This window comes from Triturus cristatus, chromosome 2_2, assembly GCF_964204655.1.
Source record: "Triturus cristatus chromosome 2_2, aTriCri1.1, whole genome shotgun sequence".
Lineage (NCBI taxonomy): Eukaryota > Metazoa > Chordata > Amphibia > Caudata > Salamandridae > Triturus > Triturus cristatus.
In genome coordinates this window covers 856,677,405-856,703,567 of record NC_140582.1, presented here as the reverse complement: position 1 = coordinate 856,703,567, position 26,163 = coordinate 856,677,405, and positions in this window count along the sequence as shown.

The following is a 26,163-nucleotide window of genomic DNA, read 5'->3' as shown; positions in this document are numbered from 1 at the left end:
TATAAGGAGATCGTCTACATTTTGGATTACATGTTGATCAAGGACTGCCTTTAATATTTGTAAATATATGGAAAGAAATTCTGCATGCCCTTATGTAGTCTGTGTCTAACAAAAACTGTACCTCCTAAAGACAAAGGAGAATAGATATTGACTATAGGGGTGAAGGGGAATGGAGAAGAATGCATTTGTCAAATCTATGCCCTTCAAATCTATCAACCTTCTAAACCTACTTTAAAGAAGGATGGGGTTATCAGGGACTGTCCTTCAATGGTTTACTTTGTTCCTCCATAACAGAACCCAAAGAATCAAGGTCAACCATTCTCTGTCGAAGCCCTCTACTGTCCCCCTGGGAGTCCCACCGGAATCTGCCCTCTCTCCCATTCACTTTGACTTATTCATGGGACCTTTAGCAGACTCCTTAGCATCTTCCAACATTCATTATCACATATATGCAGCTGATGACCTGAATACCCTCAACGTTATTCTACAAAATCCTCAGAACTGGCTTGCGGTCAACCATCTCAGACTTAATGCCATCAAAATGGAATCCCTCCTCATTACCCCACCCAAACACAATCTTAAGATCGACCTTTGGATGAAACATCTAACTGCTCCCAATTGTATACCTCACTGTGTAGACTCTGCAAGATCTCTGGGAATTATACAAGACAAAAATCTGCATATGCAGAACCACATCAGTAACTCCACCAAAGGAGCAAATTACCAGATGAGTATTCTAAGGAAATTAAAATCATTCCTCCCCCAGGATAATCTTAAATCTGCGGTCCAAGCCCTAGTCATCCCCAGGCTCGATTAGGGAAGTGCTATGCTCAGTGGCCTTCCCAGTTCCAAACTGGCCCCTTTGCGAGCCTCTCTTAACGCTGCGGCCAGAACAAAAAGAAATAATCACATCGCCCCTGACCGGAAATCCCTAAACTGGCTCCCTTATGAAGCACAAATTAAATAAAAAAATCGCTTGCATGACCCATTAAGCCATACATTTCAACACTCCCAGATACCTAGCACAACATTTTGAACTATCTGGCGGATTTAGATCATCGCAAAGTAACAGCTCTATGCTGCCGAAACCACAGATTATGTGCAAAAAGAAAACGGGCAACAGAGCTTCTTCAGGCATTGCACCGAAAATTTGGAATTCTCTTCCGAAGGAAATCCATCTGATTCCCTCTACCGCCTCCTTCAAATTAGAAGTGAAAGCATTCCCGATTAATAAATAGTTGGCCTAAAAGTCCTCACCATACCATATATCGATCGACCTTACCTATTGTACTCTTATTCTATTGATCAAGACTACCTCCATCTGATCTCTTAGGGAGGTCACGCTCCTCGATTTGTTATTCTTCTATAATTGTATTTATGTCATAGCTGTACTTTCTTACTGTGTCTTTTACTGGTTTATTCACTTTATTTCCCCTGTAAACCGCTCTGATACCTTCAGGGGTCATGTTCGCGCTATACAAAACTTTATAAATAAATATGACTGAAAAATAAGATGCTGAAGGGATTATGGTGGTAAGAATGGTAGCGGGGTTTAGCACCACAGGAAATCTGGAATGTACTATCTTGTTAATCTCGCAAAGGTCTTACACGAGACGCCACTCATCAGGCTTTGAGGGGTCCTTACTTCGTTTGCGCACGGTTAGAATTGGAAAATTACAGATAACTCCCCTTTGTTTCTACAAGGACTCCCTCCTTAACCAGTACTGATATTATTTCCTGCAGTCCTATCTCTCCCTCCCATGAAATATGTCTACCCTGGAGGACCCAACGTCCTGAATTGAGGAAGAACCAGCTTCCCTGGGGAACCGATCCCCTTTGTTCCCTTTATCAGTGTCTCTCTGTCTCCTTTATCCTGCTTGCCACACTTACCCAATGACTGACTTCTCTATAGTTCTTTGCTAAGAAGCATGGGTCACTCGTCTTGTGTCAGGGTCACTCAGCTGGTCCCCCACAGATGCCGACTCAGAATACCAGTCCTGTCATTGAGGTGCGCGCTTCGGGATTTGTAGGTGTCCACGCTGGCCCCTTCACTGCGGTGCTGAGAACCAACTGGAGTGGCCCCTTTTCATCCCCATATGGGCCAACAATTGTTAAAGCTGGAATGAAGACGTCTTCAAATAACAGAGGAGTCAGTCAAGGGGAATCTCCAATATCATTTATTTTGCTTCCGCTGCAGCAGTGGAGTTTCTGAGCATTCACCAAAGAGTCTGCTTCAGCTTACACATTATTCAGCTTATATACATTTGTAATCACATAGGAAATAGTGAAACACAATGATCTCATCAAAAAATCATCATAAAACACATAGGTCCTTGAGAAATACAGTTGTAGAAGGAAGATTTTAGATAGTTTGCCATTTATCATTAACAATAGTTGATTGGTTTCCTTTCTTTCTCACAATGTCTCGTTATACTTTAAACAAATCATTATTCATTGACCTTGACAACACAATGTGGAGTTTGTAGTATTTATAACTTGTCTTATGAGAACATCTCTGCTGCCTCACCTTCCTTGCCCGCTCTCAGACCCTGGTGACAATTAGAAGACTAAATGAGAGGTATATGCTTTCCTTTAATGACCTTTGAACAGGAAGGAAAACATTCTGCAGTTGAAGCCTTTCCTGAGGTACACAACTCAACTAACCTTTCCATGAACTCAGCTGCACTCAGCTAAACTTGATAAACATGTTTATCCTGGGAATAAGTTCTTAGAAAGGATAAATAAAAGAGAAAAAAGCTATATTAAAAAGGACGATCTCTCTCAGCCCTGTGTAAGAAGAGCTTAGAGCACCATATACCTAAGCTGTTTTGTGCCAAGGTCCAGAAGATAAGGTGCACACTGTTAAATGAAACAAGTATATAGCGTAACACCATAACAGAGGTGAGATAAAGTACTTGTTTCAATTAAGAGGTAAGGACAGCTGTCTACATTTCAATCTGGGGTTGTGTGAATTTTAAATCATAACCACATGGTGATATTTTACTGGTTACAGCTAGCATTAACCCATGTGCTTATGATTGAAACGCATGGTTTCTTTTTCTAATTAAACTAGCTTTTGGTGTATTACGCTATGGACAAGCTGCTCCCACAAGGTTACGGGTGGGTGGAAATTGCTTAATCGCGTTACGCAAATCTTCGCGAAAACGCGAAAAATCTCCGCGAACACGCGGAAATATTGCGAAGACGCAGAAGTTTTTGTCCCGCCTGTTTGCGATGTTTTTTGCGTGATCGCGTTGGAAATGTGTCGCCAACTTGCCCATGCGGTCGCCAATGGGCGCAGCCATCTTGTTTTCACTTGTCACGCCCGCTCGTGATGCTATTTCCTGTTCCGGGTTGCGCATTGCATGCTCACGCCCGTTCGCGATAGGTATTTCCTGTTTGGGAACGCGTATTGCGTGTTCGCGACGCTTTTTGCGTGCTCGGGGGGAAAATATCTCGCGAACTTGCCCATGCGGTCGCAATGGGCGCGGCCATCTTGTTTTTCACTCTATACTATGGTTCTGGGGCCTGCTTTTCAATCCTCCCTCGATCTTTTCAATCCTTTGTTTCTGAAAACTTTTTTTTGGATCTTTTTTATTTATTATCTCTCTCTCTATTTTCCTGATTCTATATTTTTTGTTTTTGTCTACTTTTTGTGTTGTTTAGCTACTTATTCACTCTTTTTCTATTACCTGCTTTTTTCATTTCTTTTACTTACTTTTTTAATTTTTACCTTTTCTTTTCCGCCCCCCGCCTACCCCAGAACCATGGCAAAGGGCCACAGGGCGCATCGCAGCCTGAGTCGCGGCGGCCTTCCTTGCGGAAGGCGGCGCCCACAAGGGGTGCACGCACGGGCCTTATTTGGGGAGGTGGAGTTGGCCGCACTGGTTTTTTTTGTGCAGCGCCACCTCCCCTTAACCCTGGCAGCAGGCGGCCGGCCTGGGTCCGGGTACGGGCTCCGGCAGCGTCGGCAGCGGTGGGGAAAGGTGCGCCGGGCAGTGTTTCGATGCTCTGGTGCCCGGCCCAGCTAGAACCAGCTGAAGCACCGGTGGTCCGATATCCTGGACCGGGAGCAGAACCTGCTGAACCTGCTAGGAGTGGAGGTCCCGGGTCTTGGTGAGTAGCTATTCAATTATTACTACTTTGTGTCTGTTCTTCTGCTCTGTGTTATATATTGCGAATATATTTTTTTTCCGACCAGCTAGAATGCTGCTGCTTAAGTTACAGGTAATTTCCGTTTAAAAGTCTTCTGTGATAGTTATGCCACAGGTGCTCTGCGCTACTAATCTTGTTTTTTGTAACTTTGTGTTGGCGCTCGTTTTGCGTGATTATGTAAGAGTTTATTTTAGAAAGCTTAAGTTAGGTAATGCTAGAGTGACTCTAGTCCTTCCTTTGTCCTGTCTCTAAGAGATAGGGGTGGATTGATACTTAGGTTTAGTTACTTATTATAAGTTTGTAATTTTTTAGTGGTCTGCGACGCGGCGCCCCCTCCGTTACGTCACGTGCTGCTGAGTGCTGCTAGTCCTTACCCCAGTCCTTAGTAGAATCTTTTGTAGTTTGTTCAGTGAGTGGTAATAGGCTTAGCACTAGCAGAACATCTGCATCAACCAACCAACAATTTTGTGTATGCAAAAATGCAGGCATATGTCCTCCATTTATGCATTTTTGAGGACTAAAATAAGTGGAAATGCTTACTTAATGACTACAATTGGCACGCCTGGAATAGGTGGGCTTGGTCAGGTGTTATGTACGTACTACTTAGGCTTAGTTAGTATTCTGGAATCAGAATGGAACACTGGATTAGTGTAGATAAATAATTACTAGTCGGTCTGCGAATCCCCAGATACTACTTGTCGACCAGATTAGATAGGTCAATTTTATTGCAATTGTTGTTTACACAAATGTTTTTTTGACAGTCTTATAAAAATATTTAATTTATTTCACACCAATCATCAATGTTTGTCTCTTTCTTTCTTATATCTTTCATGATCAGCACCCAGGGGCAAGAAGACGGGTGCAGAGTCGGCGGGAGCAGTTCCAGTCGGACAGGAGGACCAGAACGAGGGCTCTTCTGCTGGCCCCAGTAAGTCTTCTTGTTTTTAATATTAATAATTCTTATTCACTAACTTTTACTGCACCGTATTTTTTTCCCCGAACTATTGTTTCCGTTTCCTAAAGCTCTGTTTCTAAATTCTTGTTATCTCTGCCTCTAACTGCCTCTGCTATGACTCTCTGTACTACTACTATTAGTCTGTCTGTAGCTAAGCATGCCCAGTTGGCCACTCTTTATTTAAAAGGTTTTAAATAAAACTCAGATTCACCAGTAGCTCTAGCCATTGCGTCCAGTCCTTTGGGTTGTCCTCTTGTACTCCTTCTATTATTCTTTTTTTTTTTTTTTTTTGAAAACCTTTATTGATATTTCAATCAATTACACGTATGGGCCTACAACCCCCGGGGCCGGCCGCTAAACAGTCAGAATAACATAAAGCAAGTCTATCACAGTCAGCACCTCGGGGTGCAAAATCTCGACGTTAGCATACTCTCAGTCTCTGAACGGCCCAAGTAGGAGACAAGGATAATAAAGGTTTACATTTTATAATAGAAAAGGATGGAAGGATCAGGCGCCAAACAGTTTCCCAGCAGCGAAAAATGGCAGGCAGAATGATGAACGTAAACAATAAACAGCAGTCTATCTAGGCAATGGCACTGAAACAGGAAGTTCAGGATGTGAAGGATTGACACGGCCATTTGCGCCTGCAACCCCCCTGCCCCAAGACCCAGGAAACTCCACGGAAATTATGGCACTCCGGAAACAGCAGTGATTAACAACAAAGGAGTTCTACCATGCTGATCCCAGAAAAAGACAGAGAAGAATAAGAGAAGAAAAGGAGGCCATGGAAAAAAGGGGTTAAAGACTAAAGAATCCCCCCCCCCAACCCCCCACCCTGCACCTCTGCAGATGAGTACGGCCCCCCCCCCCCCCCAGCAGTGTGCCTGTCGCCCCTGAACCAGACCCGAAATATAGAAGAAACAGAGAAAAAGAGTAGGAAAAGAACCCCCACCAGACGGGGGGGTAGAAAGAATATTAATAAACTGGAGGAGGGCCTGTAAAACACGCCCCCGGCTTCTCCCTCCCGCACCATACGTTTTCCCGCAAAGCATACAATGCAGAACACGAAATCGACCCTGTCAAAGTGAAGTAAGGAGCATTACGCACTTGGTACTCTAACAGTTATGCCGTGAGAGCACACAACGCCCGAGCCCGCCCGCCTAGTAGATGACCATCTCTAAAGGGTCAGCCTCATCCTTGGCCACTCTTTGCAAACCCACCCATGCATACCCCTCGTCCCAGTGCCATGTCCAGTGTTACCAGGAAGAAAAGCGTCCAATAAAGATCAGGAAGCGACACACACAAGTAGGGTAGAGGGCTCTGAAGGTCGACACAATCAGCTCTATGGAGGGTCGTCTTTCCCAGTGCTGAGCCAGGATTTACACTGCACACCAGGCCCAGGAAGGTGGAATCAGGCAGAGTAGGCGACCGTTGCTTGGATGTTGCCTGAGTCGTCGGAGGCCGCGCACGGGACAAGGCCACCACCCCCCACTCAGGTCCGAAACCTCCGGAACAGACCAGATCCACAGCCAGCTGATCGCACGTTAATATACTGTCCGGAGAGTCCAGGCGTGCACTATTCACAGGGGCGGCCACTACACTGTCCCCTCGTGCGCGGTGTAAGAAGTCCCAGTGTACCTGGGGATAGGCAGGCGGCAACTGTTCCAACGCTGATGTCACTCCATCGAGCTTGCTCCCCAACACCCAGGCGCCGTGAACCAAGGTGGAATGAAGGGCACCGAGGGCCTCGAGAAGGTCATCGTACCCCAGTACAGCTCCCGGCGCTTGCTCCGCTACGCTCCTCAGAGGCGCACCCTCCCAATCCTGCTGCAACCCAGTGTACAGGATAGTGGACACTGTCCTACCAAAATGGCCGCTGGGTAGATCCAACCCAGATCGGGACCGGGACTCAGGCCCAAGCGCCTCGGGTTCCATGTCGCTGGAAACAGGGTTCCGGGGGCAGGCAAATGATGTGTCCGGTGTGTGGTCGCGGGCCACAGTCGTCCCCACCACGGACCAGCGCCCGCGAAAATCCGGGAGCAGCCCGCGAAAATCGGGGCGAGTTACGGGCGGCGTCCGGGCAGCTCACCGGCAAAGGCTGAGGCAATCACTGGAGAGTCTTGGAGTTGCCACCTCGGGCACGCACCCGTTCAGCTACGCTTAGTGGTAGGAACGACCACGGCGAAACACAGGCCGACATTCGCACCACTCCGGCAGTCCGACTCCACCCAGCCACCGAAGGCCGCTGTTGTTGCACTGCCGTCCGGCCACGGCGTCCACTCGAGGTCCCGGCTCCAGGGCTGCACAGGCCGCAAACTTCAGACGGACATTTCTCCGGCGGTACCGCTGCCAGAAACTTCGGGGTCACACGGTCGGTTGCCGCTCGCGTTCACCAACACGGGCAGATAGCGCAGGCTAAGGATCTCGTGCAGGATATCTGTGCGGGGTGCGGAGGTTCACGGAGCCGGGAGCCTACGCTGCCATCCCGGTCGCCATCTTGGCTCCTCCCCCCTTCTATTATTCTTAATCTTTGAGGCTTTATGAAGCTTGATGTTTTTCGACAATTCCCACCAACAAAATGCCCAACCAGATTTTACTATTTTGATAGGATAGGACATACTACTACTGTTGTAGGGATTTTCCACATACAGAACTTTGCACAAGAAAATAGGATGTTGGTGATGGGAGGTTGGACCTTCCTCACACTCACACCTCAATCAGAACAGAACCCACCACAATCCCCTGCCTGACTAGTTATAATAGTGTTTCATTACTATTAGCTCTCCGACCCCCCCCAAGATACCCAATGAGTAGACAACCCAGAACATAACACTCCCGACCTCTGTCGTGGAAGCAATGCACATGCACAGTTTGCACACCCTTCCTTTTGCTCGCTCACTCGTGTAAGTCCATCCACACCAAATACCAACGAGTCTATGTAAGTTCAAAAATTTTATTTGCAACTGACCAGCTCTGTACGTTGTTCTATAATGCAGCACCAACAGCAAAATGCATAAGATTAAAACTATAAACATTGTTACACTTAGTTACACTTAGAACAACTACAAGTCCACAGAATGAAGAAAAAAAAATGCGAAATCATGATTGATATTAACTGAACAGTCATGGAAGCACCACCATCCCATTTGTAGGAATATAGTTTATTTAAAATTATAAATTAAGATCTATGAGCGAATTCTGTGGACCCCTCACCTTAGAAGAAGCTAGTACTGGTTACATCATAAGCTCTGCAAAGCTCTGGTTCGTAGAAGGGAATCTTCCGTCTGTTAGGAGAAAAATGGTGAGCGTTAGTATATTGCAAGCATTTCTCAGTCATGGTAAAAAGTGTAGCATTTTGGATAAGCAATATGGACTAACACCAGAACTCCATAACAAAGTGGCTTGATTTGTTTGACCCTGTATGCAGCGCTTAGACAGTAGCAGTATGAGCTCATGTGGGCTCAAAGGCGTCACTCTTTATAGAACAATCTGCGAGGTAATGACACGTGTGCTAAAATAAAAGACACAACGGTAAAATGGTAGCATGGCTCGGGCTAACTAAGCAAAGACTAGAATAACCCTAGGGACCATATAACTACTAGTGTCTACTCTACTACTACCTGATTTGTACTAGTGATGTATGTTGTATATGTATGTATTACTATTAACTAATTTTTCAATCTTGCTAGTGAAAAATAGGGGGAGGTGGATATGACACCTAAAAAATGTGTAATGTTTTTTCAAGGCGCACTACCAACCACCAGTGCCGGGGCCAGCGGCGAAGGCGACAGGGCTGCTGATGGAGGAGAGGAGGATGCGGCAGTTGCAGGAGGAGCTGCAGGGGGTGAGCCAGCAGCAGTGGCGGGCGGTGGTAAGTTAGATTCCTAATCCTTACTTATTGACATTACACTCACTGCAAGGGTGTACTGTGTAATAATGTACAGTTGACTTACTAAGTAAGAAGTTGTTGTGAATGGTTGAAGACACCCTTTACTTAGCATTAGTAAAAGCATTAGTGGCGGGAGTGTTGAGTAACCAATGGCCTCTTCTATCTGATTTCAACTCAGCTGTGAAAGTTTTATGGAGAAGACTAAAAGTCAGATCAGATGACCTTGATGGATGGGTTGAACGAAAAGGGAAAGAAGATTGGAAGGAAGAAGGATGGGTGAGATTTAATATCTATGACTGGCAGAGTAGGATTTGTGGGATGCATGCAGCATGCATAGGTGGCTGATAGGAATCAGATGCATGGTTGGTTGAATGCCTGAAACTCCCACAAATGTTAAAGTCCAAGAAAGTGGGAGGATAGATACATACCACAAATGTTATGTACTGTGCTTGCTAGTGCTACCGTGACACTATTTGTAGAAATAATTTGTCTTACTGATTTGCTAAGAGTATATTTTACAATAGTCTTGTTTTTTCTTCTTCATATATAGCTACTCCTTCCAAAGGGAAACCTGACCGGAAGAAGTTGGCAGCCAAGGCCCGGCAACAGAAGCTGGAGGCCATACAGACTGAATATCGTCAGCTGGTGGTTCTGGAAGAGGAGGAGGAGGAGGCGGCAGCAGCTGCAGCCTCCTCCAATGCCCCGGGCCCCAGCCACCACCCTCCAGTGGTACGGCGTCACCGTCTGGCAGCCGCCCGCCGCCGCCCCTCCATCAGTGCTGCCCCCCCCTGTGGATGCAACTGCCGCGCATTGAGTCAAGCCCGCCGAACTTAGACCCTGTTTATTGCCCCGTTTTTAATTTCATTATTCTTGGGGTGGGTGGAAATCGGGCGTTGGGTTTTCTCTTTTGGACTATTGGACATTTTCTTCACGGACATTGGTAGGGGTTAGGGAGAGGGGTGGGTCAGGTGTGGGATTTTTTTACATAGTTTATTTTTGTTAGGGTATTAAATAATATATTTCTACTTTACATACAATGTTGTTAATGTTTTCTGGGTGGGGTTACTGTGTTACATCACACTGTATCCTTCTTTCCTTGCTGGTGCAGGGCCGCCCACAGCCAGTGTTTGATTTTAATAATTGGATGACTTTGTAAAACAGAAACAGATAGATGCGGCACTCCTCACTGAGTGACTTGTCCTACTAGTACTGTCAGTCTCTTCTACTCTAGGCACTTTGCAATTGGACTCGAAGGGGTGTGTGAAATTGAATTAATGAAAACATGTCCATTATTAATTATGCCTCCCCCAAACTTATCTTACCTTTGCTTGATGTTTAACGTAGGCACAGTGATGGCTGCATGGTGATTATGGTTTTTTTCCCTAACATGCCATGGTTCTGGTGGTGGTAGTAGTAGTAGTAGACACTGGCAGCAGCATTTGCAAACAAGCATTTACAATGCAACGGTCTCGGCATTGTTAGAGTTAGAGCTATTGGCATTGCTCGTGACAATGCCGTTTCTTTAAATGTTTTAAAAACAAAAAGATAAACAAAAATAATGTCATGACAATGCCAATAGCTCTAACTTTACCAATGCCGAGACCATTGCATTGTAAATGCTTGTCTTTAAATCCCCCAGAATTTAAATGGTACTCTCAAATCTAGTGGTAAATTTTCACACGTCTAAATGTACGTTTCAAAATTGTTTCTTTGTGACTCAGACCAGTGGTTGTTACAAAAGGTAGAAATATGAGCAGCCTTTGCTGTGCTTTGCATCGATCTCCCTGTATGACAACGGTTTTATCATTATGCGGCTCCTATCCTCTGGTGAGGGCGTAGTGACGCCATTGTCAGGGGTCGTCTCCTCTGAATATGAACTTTCTAAGAGCACACGCCCACTGTTCTCGATTTCAGTTCGCTTGGGTACGTTATAGCACGCTTGGGTAGGTTGTAACACGCACATGTTCAATACCGGTATTAATATTCATACCGCTTTATTTGTATAAATATGGGCGGCCTGGGACACAATTCTAAAAATCCAAGAACTGTTTTTTTTCTGGATACAAAGCCATTGCTTTCAGTTGTCTGGGAAACCTGTCTCAGGCCACACAGGGATGCTTCCCGCCCCTATAAATTCTTGCAGATTACCTATCAATGAATCCCACTATACAAAGTAAAATATGAATTGGGGGATACCCCCAAAACGCGAAATCGTAATTGTTACCCGACAGTTTGTGAGAAAATAATTATTGAGAGTGAAAAAAAGCATGAATTACTTTACGAAAACATTAAGTGGCAGAGTGAACAGTCCTCTCGACACATCTGTGAAAGTGATGCCTTCTGCACAGAGCGGGTCCCCAGCGCGGCCTCTGAGAATAGCGATAAAGGCATGCTACAGCCATTTGCATTTCTTTAGCGTTTATTTTCACATGCAAATTCGAACGTTTTCACAGGTTCTGGGCTGAATGAAGCCCCCCGGCAGCAACCTTACAACCCGGGCATTATGTTTTAACGAAAGTGTTTGTTTAAGCAATTACAAACGCCGCCACATTGATATTCACCGTGTCCCTCCTCCAGCTTCAGAAAACACAAGCCAGCCCGCCGACCCTCCCCCCTCTGCTGTCCCTTCAGCACAGCGATATGACAACAAAAACACATCCAACAATGGACATCCTACAAGGTGACAGTGAAAGCTCGAAACGCAAGGTACGTGTCCAGAACGTAACCTGACGTACAGTACGCAAAAGGAAAAGGGGAGTGGCCTATGAGCTCCTCCATCACCCCGCATGTTAACCTGTTAACAGGGGGTAATCCCCCAGAGCCACGTTTCCTCAAAGAAAATGACGTCAAAATGATATATCTCTCTTTTCATGTCTAGTCTGACAACTGGAGTCTTCAGGTAACACAATAGGGCAGGCCGTTTCAAAAAGCCATCTTGTCTCTTCAGTCAATGGACAGAGGAGCAATTTCGGTATCAATTATATTGACATGGCACCGTCCTTGGCAGTACATCTGACTGCTTAACAATACACTTAATTGCATTTTAACACTGCGTCATGCATACACTGTAACCCAACTAGTATCTGTTACCGAGCGAGGCTGTGACAGGCCTATCGGTTTGCAATATGATGCCACTACAAAGTGACGGCGATTAAATAAAACTGCCGCTTCTCATGGAGGCGGAAGTCTCCTTACCGTGACCCCATCTCCGTCTTCATTTTCTACCCACACAGGTCGCAGAGCTTAAACAGGCATTTACAATGCAATGGTCTCGGCATTGGTAAAGTTAGAGCTATTGGCATTGCTCATGACATTATTTTTGTTTATGTTTTTGTTTTTAAAACATTTAAAGAAACGGCATTGTTATGAGCAATGCCAATAGCTCTAACTTTAACAATGCCGAGACCGTTGCATTGTAAATGCTTGTATCATAGTAGGTTTGGGCTTAAACAGCCCAGTCAGCAAAGGACAGTGCGATAAAAATCCAGAGCTTGTTTATGATGCCGCACGTTTGGTAGGGGTTACATACCTGTTTACCGACGGAAATAAGACGGGGTTACTCACATTTTCCTTTTAAATAAAATGGATTAAACAATACAGAACATGTGCAGGTCACTGCAGAGAAGCATGAGATTCCACTTACTGAGGCCGGCATCGAGGACCTAGGTTGCGCACAGGTCCGTGGTGGTCACCCGGCAGAGCAGCCCCATGTCACCCCTAGATTCTGCCCGGGACGCCCTCTGGGATAGAGTGAACCCAGAGACTCGAAGCACCATCCCGGGCGGTCGCTAAGGACTCTTTGCAGGTGTAACCAAGGGACGGCGAGCCTTAGGAGCCAAATTACACAAAACGGGTGACGTATAAGAAGGACTCAAATAAAGCATCCGACCTGACGGAGACCGCGGCCATCTTGGAATGGGAAAGCTCTCCGATGAAAGGAGGGCGAGGAGATACGAGTAAAGGCTTAGAGGCGTTGATAAATTTTACGTTCCTTTGTTTAATTGACTTCATGAAATGTAGAATTACGGATAAAATGTTTCAATGATGTGGCGGAGTCAATTAAGAAGGCCATGGCCGGGGGCCCATAGCTGCAAAGTTCAGACAAGCATGTGTGCTTTAGTGTGACATTTCCGTGGTTTCAAAGCTTTTCCTTAATATCTCGTGCCGAGTTAAAATATGACTCATGAGGTCTTGGGCCATCCCACAATATCCGACACTGCGCGTATTAAGTATGCCTGTAACTTGATGGGGGAGAGGGCCAGAGGTGCGGCGTCTGTGACAGGAAAGTGATGCCTCCTTTAACAAAGAAAAACAAGGAGATCAGGTGAGGGAGCAACGCCGGGACACCACCGCCTTTCTCCGAGGTACAGCAGAAAATGCCTCGGAGAAAGGGAGCGTCCTTTTCGGATTTGGGGGCGTGTTTTGCTGTTGTCTCCTCCCTGAGACTTCTCGCAAAAAACACGCCCCCCGATCCGAAAAGGACGGGGCATAATCGGAGTGACTGGACCTCTTCTCCAGTGGCTGGCCAGCATTTAAGAGGCCAGCCAATGGAGAACAGGAGAGAAGAGGGGCGGGTGCAAGCCCCTCTTCTTAAAGTCATTAAATCTCGCGAGCGAGACTGCGCAAGCGCAGCCATCGCTAGCCGAGACCTAAAAAAGAAAATGAGACAGTCAGTAGCCTGAGAGAGACTCTTTGAGGAGTAGTAGAATGAAGTACAGTACAGAACTTACTGCCAAACAATAATATGCCAAAATACAACAAACCATAATGGTGGTGGGGACAGCCTAGTAGTACACAGAGTTATAAACTCTAGTTGTGTCGAGTCACTTGACTAGGCCTACAGTACACTGGACACAAGCGTAACTGTTAATGCTGTGTAGGAGGATGACAACAAATGAAATCCATTAATCCAATCAATGCCGGGAATGAATGCTGATGTATTAGGTTCCTTTGGTAAAACAAATACCTCACAAATATACTGCTCATGGGTGGGCAAGCAGAAGAAGATCCCCGCCCTGCCTTGAAATTGAAGTACTGTTGCTTTTGCCGCATCCTCCCCAGCAAGCGTGTGATAAATTATTAGTGTTCATTTAATGTTGTCATACCTCAATAAGTCACACAGCCCGGGGGAAGAGGGTTAGGGTTTGTTGAATGGTTGAGAAGGGGGGTTTGGGGAAAGGTTTGAGAAAGAAAAACAGTACGCATGGACAAACATCAAACGACAGAATCTTTGTAGACTACCATATCCATATCAATATGTTAAGGGAGAAAAAGGAAATGCATGCATGATGATGATAAGGAGACCCGGATTACATACAGTTTGTGTTCAGTGTTACCGGGCTTACTTTTACAGATAGCAAAGAAAATTTTAAAATATCTGTAGGAATGAATTATAGACAGAGAGCAAACCTAATGATAATAATAGTAATAACAACAAGAACACACTGTTGTAATGATTGTAGACAAAAAAAGTAATTGAATTATTTAAAAGATGATGAAAGTTGATACTGTTACTGTGTTATCCTGGTCAAATGGTGAGTTGAATCTCGACATTCCTATTGGTCCTCCCTTCTATGGATGCTCCGACCATCAATCTTGGGTGACGCCACTGCCTGCCTGGCAGATGTAGATTCATTGGTAAGGTAAGTGTGCATTGTTTTCCCAAGTATAGCACAGGGTAAGGTCCAGCCTGTAATTGTAGATGCAAAAACAAAAGGAATATTGAGAAACCAAGTTGAAAAAAATGCACAAGTTATGGTGTAGTCCAATAAGAACACTTTCCGAGATGTCATGGATGCATCATCTCTACTCTAGTCTGTTTCCAGCATTAACCTACAACACCAACAGGACAGAGCAGGCTCACGGTGACGCACCCTTTGCACATCCTCCATTTAGCGTACATTTTTTTAAAGAGTTGGACAAAGCGCATATCCAGCAACATAGCATTTTACAATTTAAGTGACTAAATCAATGCACCGCAGTCATACCACCGCTACACTTGACTCCACCGCTACACAGACATTTAGGTCTGCTGTGGTTGTTGTTTACTTGTTTGCCTTTTATGCCACTCATGAAACCGCCTGACTTATTCCATCAATCAACTTCGATCCGTGTACTGAGTGACTGTGAAGATACTATGTCACTGTGGTCATCATGATGGTGTTGTTCAACTCAGTCTGCATGTATAGAGTGAGTCCCCTTCCTATATTCAAAATGCAATGTATCGGCCTGCAGTAGAAGTACAAATTTGTTATTAAAAATACAAGAAGGGAAAAGGGACTTGAGTTACTTTTAGTGTGTAGATTATTACATAAAGTACACAATGAAGTAACTTCATGCACAACAAACAACAACAAAATCACTCAGTCAGTGTCCAATGCATGGCATCATTCATTACCTGTTCTTTCTCATCTTCAGTTAATGGGCAGTCTCTCTCGGATCACAAAGGAGGATAACTATAGTAGTCATCATCAATCATGTTCCACTTCTTTTGGAGTGACTAGGAAATATTTTTTCTTTTTTCTTCTATTTTGCATCATCCAATCATCATCTGACTTCTAGAGGACAATGGATTTAGGGAGATTCAGGAGGATGGAGGAGCAGGATTCGGAGGAGTGTACTATGATATGCAGCCAGCCGAAACTTGTATACGGCAATAAAACAATTAGAAGACGGTGGTGATGGATTTGTTGTGATTCAAAGTTTCTAACCAGAAAGACACCAATAAAAGAAAATAAGGGAGGAAGACAGTAAGAACTGGAAGTGCAAGCCTAATTGTCAGGGAAGTATAGCTCGTCCTCAAACTCTGGGGGTTCAACCAGAAGTAGGTAATCATCATCTAACACACCAGTTCCCTCACCTGAGCCGCCGTCCTCATCTTCCTCCCTTGATTCATGTATTGTGTAATTCGGTGGTATAAAGTGCTGATTCATTTTGATCATTGTTAACCTCTCCATGTTTTTGGGCGAGTGACTGGTCCTTCCCACTGTTACAATGGAACCAGCAGCACTGAAAACACGTTCCGAAGAGACACTTGCGACAGGGCAAGCCAGACAGTTTATCGCCAGCCTGCTGAGCACTGGCCATTGGGCCCTTTTCCCATACCAATACCTCAATGGGTTTTGATCAATATACACCTCTGTTGGGTCGTCCAGATAGGCCTGGACCATCCACTCAATGTTCAGGGGTGCAAAGCGTTTTTCAGGCTCTTTTCTAGTTGCATCAGCACTGGACTTTCCAATGCCTGGCTGTAAATACCAATCCTGTAACAATTTTACTGGGCCTGAAGATCCAGTTCTTGCTGTTGTCGATAGTGTTGGTGAGTGTTCTGAACCAAACGCACTGCCCTCAGACTTTGAAGTTGAACTTGACGATGGATGCCCTGCTGCAGTACTTGTTGTGGGTTTATCTAGTGGGCTTTTAATTAGCAGCCATTCATTTTCCAACTTACTCGCTGACTCAGCTATCCAAGTTTTGTACCGGGCAACATCCATTTCTGAAAAAGAAATGAATTTCTTCAGTGCCCATTTTGTCTGTGGATCCAGAATTGTGGCCCAAATGTAATGTTTTTGTGACAAAATCTTATTTTGCACCCTTGTATTGTCAGCTATGCGACGGGCTAAGCTCTCCACCAACTCATATGCTTCTTTTTTTTCCAATACATCTTTGTATGCTTCAAACACCTCCTTCAGCTGATGCTCTAGCATTTGCAACAATGGGATAGCTTGGCACATAGTACAGTCCTCCTTGCTGACTTCACGTGTGAAGCCCTCGAAAGGAAGAAGCATCTCAGTCAGGCATTTAACTAGGCCCATTGGTCCATCTGAAGGGTCATGCCTTTCACAGTAGCATCCCCTCTTCGCATGACATATTCATTGATTGGCCTGTACTGCATAAAAAAGACAGTCAAGCATGTAATAAGTTGAGTTCCAACGTGTTGCCACCTCCTGGACGAGTGCTTTGACTGGCATTCTATAGTCACGTTGAATGATCCTCAGTTGCTTCTGAGCTTTAAAAGAATGGCTGAAATGAGTGCATATTCTTCTGCAGGTGGTCAGTAAGCTGCTGACTATGGCTTCTTTTTTCAGAAAGTCTTGAACAATAATGTTAATGCAGTACGCCAAACACGGAACCTTGAAATAGGAACCAAGCTCCATGGGCTTAAGTACATTACTGCCATTATCTGTGGAAACAAAACCAATCTTAAGCCCTCTTGGGCGCAGCCATTCAAAAACCTTGCTGTGAAACTCTTCCAATATGTTTACAGCAGTATGAGATTTCTCCATGGCGAACATGGATACAGTTGCATGTTTCAGAGTAGCTTTAAAAATCTCAGCTGTGTCAACAGCACCTACTTCAGAAAGCTTATCTCTAACCCTCACAAATGAGACCTAATGTGCAATGATACACATGTAATCAGTGGCTTGGCACCACATGTCTGTTGTTAGGTGGATATTGTGAACAGCACTCTGCTGCAAAGCTTGTCCAACCAATGCCAGCACATCATGATGTAGTGCTGGAACAGCAACTCTTGCGAAATAGGACCGGCTGGGAACCTTCCATTTAGGGCAGATGGTTGACACAAATTCAAGGAAACCCACCCCTTCCACAAATGAAAAAGGGAGAAGGTCCAGCGCTAACATTTTAGCCAGCTTCGCATTGTACAACCGTGCCGTTGGGTGGTTGCGTTGGTACTGCCCCTCCAACCTAAGCATGCTGTCAATGGTAGGCTGGATTATTTTCCTTTGTGGTGCAGTTGTTTTCTTTAACCCAGTTAGGCTCAACGACGCACTTTGTTTCATAATCATTGCAGTACTACTCGGTCGCCTTGGTGTCTCAGCCTGACTCAGACTCTTACTGCGGTGCCACTGAGATGTTGCTGAAGAGGATGTGGGCGGTACTACTACACTACTGGGGACAGGGCTAGAAATATCTCCCTCTTGTTCACCTTCCACCGCGATAATATCGTCCCCTGATTCTTCATGCCCAACAACAATGGGTTGAGTTTTACTTTGTTCTAAGCGAAGTAGGTGAGCCTCCCACACGATAGTGTGGTGTATTTTGAGATGACTTGTTTAGACTCCGGTACCATAGTTTGTACCAAGCTTACCCCGCTTAACAGCATGTCGACCAATTGAGCATATTGCAATGTTCTCCTCCTTACTGCTAACCGAAAAGAAGTCCCAAACTGGGGTGAAAACTTTCTGGTGCTGCTGGATGTGCCACTTTAAATACCAGATGAACTGGAGGGTGTGCTTGGAATGTGACTCTGAGCAGCTACACTGTGACTTCTACCACTACCTACTGAGGTGGTGGTTGAGCTGGATGTAGGTCCCTGCCTTTCCTTTGCAAATGAAAATATGGAAGCTGGAGGTCGTGGTGGTGTTACCTGTGAAATGAAATGAAATGAAAGAGGCATTTATAGAGCGCATGGCTACCCTAGGGCCTCCCAGCGCTGAGAACCAGACGGCGGGGGGCAGATAAATTATACCTTAGGAAAAAAATGCGTCTTCAAAAGCCGTCGAAAGGGCAGGTATTCCTCCTCCAAACGGATAGAGTCTGGGAGGGTGTTCCAAGTCTTAGAAGCGACATAGGAGAAACAACGACCTCCACATCTGGTCCTGACAACTCTCGGTACCGTGGCAAGGCGCTTATTTTCAGAGCGAAGGTGCCTTTTAGGATGGTATAGAGAAACTATCTTTTGAAGGATAGGAGGACCATTCGCGGCCATGATCTTGTGAGTGACACAGAGGGCCTTGAATTTGATCCTTTCTAAAACAGGGAGCCAGTGCAATTGTCTAATAGCCTTTTTTGCTGAGTCTAGCCGCGAAACTTGCAAGAGAATTCTTGCCACACAGTTCTGGACCTTCTGTAATATGCATATTGTAGACTGGGGGGCTCCTAAGTATAAGGCATTAGCGTAGTCCAGACGCGACAGTATTAGTGCCTGGAGGAGTAGTCTTCTTGCATAAAATGGGAGAAGAGGCAAGATCTTTCGTGCTGACTTCAGAATCCCGAAGCAGCACCCAGCTACCTTGCTAGCCTGTGTCTTCATGTCTAATCTTGCGTCAAGCCAGACTCCTAAGCTCTTGATGTGTTTTTTAGGAGTGGGCGGGTTTCCCATACAACTAGGCCATGCTAACGGCGTGTCTGGAGGCAGGGGTTTTCCCAGCAGCATAAGGTCTGTCTTTGATCCATTGAGCTGGAGACAGGACTCTTTCATCCACACAGATATCTCCTCCAGGCATCTGGAAAGATTACTTCCTGGATGTCCTGGGTTTTTAAGGGAGACAATCAACTGAGTATCGTCGGCATACATAACAATTTGTATGCGGAATGCCTCCACTATTTTAGCCAAGGGGCACATATAAATATTAAAAAGAGTGGGGCTAAGTGATGAGCCCTGAGGCACTCCACTCTTCAGAGGCACATTCCTAGAAGTCACATTCTCCTCAAAGAGCTGGAATGTGCGACCTTCCAGAACCAACCTGTGTTGGTGGTACCTGTGCTACATCCCTTGCAGCTATTTTGGACAGGGTAATAATGTTGGTCTCCATATCCTTTGGGCCAGTAGTGATGTCCGTGATGATTGGCTCGTCATCATCATCATCCCCCTCTTGTGCATCTACCTCCATAACTCTAAGGCTTTCTGGAACCTTCCTTTTCACTAGCCTTGTCTTGTGGTGTGTGCATCACTCTCAGACTGAGCTGGTGGCTTCCAAGTGGCATCAACATCATCAGAAGTGGGGCTTGAAGAAGAAGATGATTGAATAACCCTCCTTTTCCTTGCTGGGGGTCTGGAAGACAATGGATCTTCTGAAACTGTGGCTTGCTCCTCTTTGTCTGCAGGAAGCTCGATTTCCTGAAATGCCCCTACTTCAGGAGGAACAACTACTATTGTGGGCTGTTGTTGTGGCTGTTCTTGCGGCTGCGGCTGTTCTTGCGGCTGCTGCTGTTCTTGCGGCTCCTGCTTTTTTTGCGGCTGCTGCTGTTCTTGCGGCTGCTGCTGGTCTTGCGGCTGCTGCTGGTCTTGCGGCTGCGCCTGCTGCTGCTGTTCTTGTGGCTGCGCCTGCTGCTGCAGACTTATCTGCTGAGTTTCCGCCTGCGTTGATTGTGTACTACTTTGCGATAATGACATTTCAACATCGCTGCTCGTTAGTAGACTGGCTACCTCTGCGACACTCATGGGCTTGGGCCTAGGTTGGTGGGGTTGGCCCGCTGGTGCGGATGTGCTGCTCCCAGCTTGGTTCCCACCGGACAACGCTGCTGCAGGCGTGTGTTTTTTGGTCCCAAAAAACACATTTGCCGGCACACCAGTCGTAGTTAGTGCCTCATGCTTTTCTGTTCCTTCTTCTCACCGGCAACTTTCTTGGTACTGGAAGACCTGGTACCTTTCTTTGGGCCCATTTTCTTCAGTGGTCAGACAGGATGCAGGTGCACAAGTTGCAGAGATGTCTGTGGTCACAGTTAGACGTGATGTGGTGCGCAGCAGGACTTCTGTCTGGCAGTACAATGGATGATGTTGATAGTTACCTCCTCTGTCTTTTTGTGCACCTAAAAGCAAATAGGCCAGGAGAAGAACATCAGTGAAATGTTGCATTTGTTGTTGTGGTTCAATTACTACTAGTACAAACCAAAAAATAGAAGATATAGTGTAGCCATTTGTGAGACTTTGGCAACAAGGGCTATGGTATACTACTTACTGTGTACAGTCTACACACACTACACTCTCAGGAAGGATAGGAAAGAATAAGAACAACCACAAAAATACAAATGTAATGGAAGGGAGCAGCTGCTGGCAAAGGGGATGGATGGACGCAGTAAGCTAATAGGAAAACCATGCAGGCCCATATTAACTCCCACCAGAAAAGGCCACCAGCCACATGGACACTCACAAGCAACAAGCAGGAGGCTTGGGAAACAATGAAGTGCCAAAAGGCCTATAAAAGAAGCCAGGCAAAAGATGCATGCTAAACCACACTTCTGTGCATTTTAAATGAAATAAAATGCAAAAACGAAAATCCACAGGGTAAAACAAGGTCTGCAGGGTGCACACCAACACACCAGGCACACACAACAAAGGCATTTCTTTAACACACCCCCAAAAACAGAAATACCCCCCAAAAAACACATTTTCCAACTCAATCCAATGCCATCCATGCCCTAAATGATGTTTAAATTCAACAGAACACACAGATAAACACTTGTTTAATGCACCTGTGGCTACCTGCTCTGAGACTACTGGATGAAGGCAGGCCAGTGGGCAGACAAGGCCACACAAGCATCCAGGACTAGGATTCAAAATGGCCACCAGCCACATGGCCAGGCCCACCCAACTACAAGAAACTGAAGACAGACAATGCAGGCCTGTTGCAAAAAACACACTGCCTGCCTTCAAAATGGCTGCCAGCCTCATGGCCAGGCCCACAACAAGTAGCCTAGGCCACAAAGGAATACCATGCAGGCCTATATATGGCAAAAGCAGCACACTAATAACTCCCACCAGAAAAGGCCCCCAGCCACATGGACACTCGCAAATCACAAGCAACAAGCTGGAGGCCTGGGAAACAATGAACTGCCAAAAGGCCTATAAAGAAGCCAGGCAAAAGATGAATGCTAAACCACACTGCTGTGCCTTTTTAATGCAATAAAATGCAAAAACAAAAATCCAATGAGCAAAACAAAGTCTGCAGGGTGCACACCAACACACCAGGCACACACAACAAAGGCATTTGTTTAACACACCCCCAAAAACAGAAATCCCACCAAAAAACACATTTTCCAACTCAATTGAATGCCATTCATGCCCTAAATGATGTTTAAATTCAACAGAACACACAGATAAACACTTGCTTAATGCACATGTGGCTACCTGCTCTGAGCCTACTGGATGAAGGCAGGCCCGTGAGCAGACAAGGCCACACAAGCTTGCCGGCCTAGGCTACAAAATGGCCGCCAGCCACATGGCCAGGCCCACCCAACTACAAGAAACAGAAGACAAACAATGCAGGCCTGTTGCAAAAACCACATTGCCTGCCTTCAAAATGGCCGCCAGCCTCATGACCAGGCCCACAACAAGAAGCCTAGGCCGCAAAGGAATACCATGCAGGCCTATATATGGCAAAAGCAGCATACTAATAACTCCCACCAGAAAAGGCCCCCAGCCACATGGACACTCACAAATCACAAGCAACACGCTGGAGGCCTGGTTTTAAAACAAATAAAAGGCATTGTCATTTACAATGTCAGTAGCATAAACTCGCATAAAAGCAGTGTGTGGCGTGCAGCAGTGTGTGGCGTGCAGCAGTGTGTGGCGTGCAGCAGTGTGAGGTGTGCAGCAGTGTGCGGCGTGCAGCAGTGTGTGGCGTGCAGCAGTGTGCGGCGTGCAGCAGTGTGTGGCGTGCAGCAGTGTTTCGTGTAGCAGTGTGAGGCACGCAGCACTGTGCGGCATGCAGCGTCGTGCAGCAGTGTGCGGCGTGCAGCAGTGCGCGGTGTGCAGCAGTGTCGTGCAGCATGCAGCAGTGAGTAATGCAGCAGTGTGCAGCAGTGTGTGGCGTGCAGCAGTGTGCAGCGTGCAGCAGTGTGCGGCATGCAGCAGTGTGTGCCGTGCAGCAGTGTGTGCCGTGCATCAGTGTTTCGTGCAGCAGTGTGCGGCGTGCAGCAGTGTGTGGCGTGCAGCAGTGTGTGACGTGCAGCAGTGTGCGGCGTGCAGCAGTGTGCGGTGTGCAGCATTGTGCGGCGTGCAGCAGTGTGCGGCATGCAGCAGTGTGTGGCGTGCAGCGGCATGCAGCAGTGTGTGGCGTGCAGCAGTGTGCAGCGTGCAGCAGTGTGCGGCGTGCAGCAGTGTGCGGTGTGCAGCAGTGTGAGGCGTGCAGCAGTGTGAGGCGTGCAGCAGTGTGTGGCGTGCAGCAGTGTGAGGCGTGCAGTAGTGTGAGGCGTGCAGCAGTGTTTCATGCAGCAGTGTGAGGCGTGCAGCAGTGTGCGGCGTGCAGCAGTTTGCAGTGTGCAGCAGTGTGTGGCGTGCAGCAGTGTGTGGCGTGCAGCAGTGTTTCGTGTAGCAGTGTGAGGCATGCAGCACTGTGTGGCGTGCAGCGGCATGCAGCAGTGTGCGGCGTGCAGCAGTGTGCAGCGTGCAGCAGTGTGCGGCGTGCAGCAGTGTGCTGCGTGCAGCAGTGTCGTGCAGCATGCAACAGTGAGTAATGCAGCAGTGTGCAGCAGTGTGTGGCGTGCAGCAGTGTGCGGCGTGCAGCAGTGTGTGGCGTGCAGCAGTGTTTCGTGCAGCAGTGTGCGGTGAGTTATAACAAAAGTTCTGGCGAAAGCAGTCTGCTGCTTTCAAGTCCGATGCCAGATGCCAGCTTCGCGCTTGAATGCCTCACATGCACTGGCCATAAACCGCATTCCTAAGGTCTTGTGCCCCTTACTAAATCTCTCTGAACGCGTGAGGCGGGGCACGCGCAGGAAGTAGCTGGTGGCAAATGGAATGCGCGTGGTTGTGCGCGTAACCGCCACCCGATCCGCCTGGGAGGCCTTTGGGAGCATTTTCGGAAGCCCCTACATAAGTCTCGCTGTGCGATCGCTTACGCGATAGCCAGGCGAGACCTAAAAAAGAATGATAAGTACCACAATTGTAGTTGCAGCAACTGCAATGCCCCCAATCAAACAGACACAACACCAACTTACTTGTAAAATATCAAATTCAAAAGTCCTCAAATCCAATGATATTGATGCAGCAGACACAAAGAGTGATCCTTCCAGCTGAAATCCAAAGGCAGAATGAACAGGAGATGGACAAAGCACTCGGAGGAGCCTGATGGACAGGAACAGGAAGTTGGAGACTCTGTGGCACTTCCTCCCTCTCCCCCCAAATATTTTTTTTAAATAAGGACTCCCTGCACAAAAAAGGACAGCCAAATGTCAATCAGAAGAGTTTTTTCCATCCAAATCCTCATTTAGAGAAGGTTTTGTGCAGCTAGAGTTAATATTCTTATCCAAATCAAAAATTTGGCGTGTTCGCGATCGCGACCTTCACCACACTTCCGCCGGATGTCGATGGCACATCCAAAATGACGTGTTCGCGATCTCATGCTCTTTGTCGCGGTGGAGATTGACGTGTTTGCGACCTCACGCTCTCTCTCGCGGTGGAAAATGACAGTGTTCGCGATCGCAGACTCTCGCGGTGTCTGATGGCGAGGAGAATGACGTGATCGCAATCGCGAACTCTCACGGGATAGCGCGACCGGCTATCAACATCTCGTGGAGCACGTGAACGGATTGGAAAACTCGTCGGCGAACGCAGGGATCCCAGGAAGGAGATCGCGCGCGCGAGAACACATTTTCAAAGCGCGAATATGAAAAAAATCTTCGCAACGCGGCAAATAGTGGAAATTTTGGCATTTTCGCACTCTCCGCGGAACGCAAAAATGTCAAAATATCGCAAATTCGGCGAGCGGAACGGAATTTGATGCCCACCGTTAGTTTGTTATACAATTGCTTCATAGTAGCTCACAAACAATCATTTCATTACACAATCGCTGCCACTAGTCACTATGATCTGGGTACACAAAGTCCAACCTCAGATATAAAAACTCATTAATTATCTGACAAACAAAAAGTGTGATTCTGAAATAATACGGATAATGCTGTAGCGATACTCTAAAATGATATTAATGATAATATTTAAATATTACCTTGCTATTGGCATGTAAAGCCGCTGCTTTCTGCATATATTTGCATTCCTCATTAATGCCAAGACAATGCCCTTTTCTATTTGTGGTTCTCTGAAACACTGCACCTAGACGCCATGAGCTAGTTCGTTTTCTGTTGATTAAAAAAAGCCTTTTTCACAGTAGTTAGTTAGCCTCTCACAGGCTTCTGTCTTGTCCTAAGAATAGCATGATTTCAGTAGCAAAATAAGTATGCAATATTTGTGCAAGTTAAAGGACATTTTTAGGCATGTAGTAATTGGATTAATTATGACAAAAGGATAAATGTTATCCATCATTTACTGAATTAACTTGTTTAATATAGCGCTTACAATTTGCCTTCCCACCACTTCACAGTTATGTTGTGGGTTTACAATAATGTAAAGCCCATCTGCATACATTTGTAGCCCTAGTAGATGTGGAGACCATGTCCTTCACCTTGAAACTCCCTTGGGCCAGTTGGTGTCACTCCCTTTGCTCATTCAGTGAAAGTCGAAGATGACTTGTACCTCTCACCACTTTCAAACATCAACAGCTGCCACTGAAATTACTGAATTCTTCAAGCTAAGCACATATACCTTTAATTTCACCTCAATTGTCGTATTTCATCTTTTCTCTATGGGTGGTGGTGACGGAAGTGTGGTTCTGAAGAGGAATACCATGGCCCTCATTATTAGATAAGTGTTGTTGTAGCACATATCAGTAGTTAATGCACCTGATTATGAGTGGGTTGGTGTATTCTGACCCTTGTCTAAACTCCTGTTTGTGCATGAGTCGAAATCACGGGTTGGCGGGTGTAAGAAGCTGGCTCTGTATATATACTATACCTAAGTAAGGTATAGGGTGCACAGAGTCCAGTGGATCCCCAGAGGCTTTACAGAGGCTAAAGTAGATCATACTAATGCTCTCTTTTGTCGTAGTGTGGGCGAGCAGTTAGGCTTATCAGAGAGCAGTGCTAAGCATTTATTGTACACACACAGACAAGAAATGATCACACAAACTCAGGGACTAAATCCAAAACCAATGGTTTTTAGTTTTTAGTATATTTATTTTATGGAACCAAAGATACTTTGTTACAGTAAAATATGTTTTGCAACATCACTGTTTCTCAATCTAAAAAGTTTGCAATCAATACAATGTTATCCTGTGGGAGGAAACACAATCATCAATATGCAGATAAGTAAATGATTTACGATATTGAGCTCATGGATGAAGAATCAGTACCAGGCAAGGTTCAGGTAAGTGACCTCACTGCACCACCAGCGGCACTGGGGCTGCCGGGTGCAGAGGTCAAACTCAGGATCTGGTGCCAATGTTCAACAAAGGAGAAAGAGAACAATTAAAGTGGTACTATTTACAGGTAAGTAGAACGGTTAGGTAACCCAGTCTCCCGGGGTTAAGGTAAGCACGGGGGGGCACAAGGCAGCACCAAACTTACACCCTCAGCGGCACAGAGGCGACCA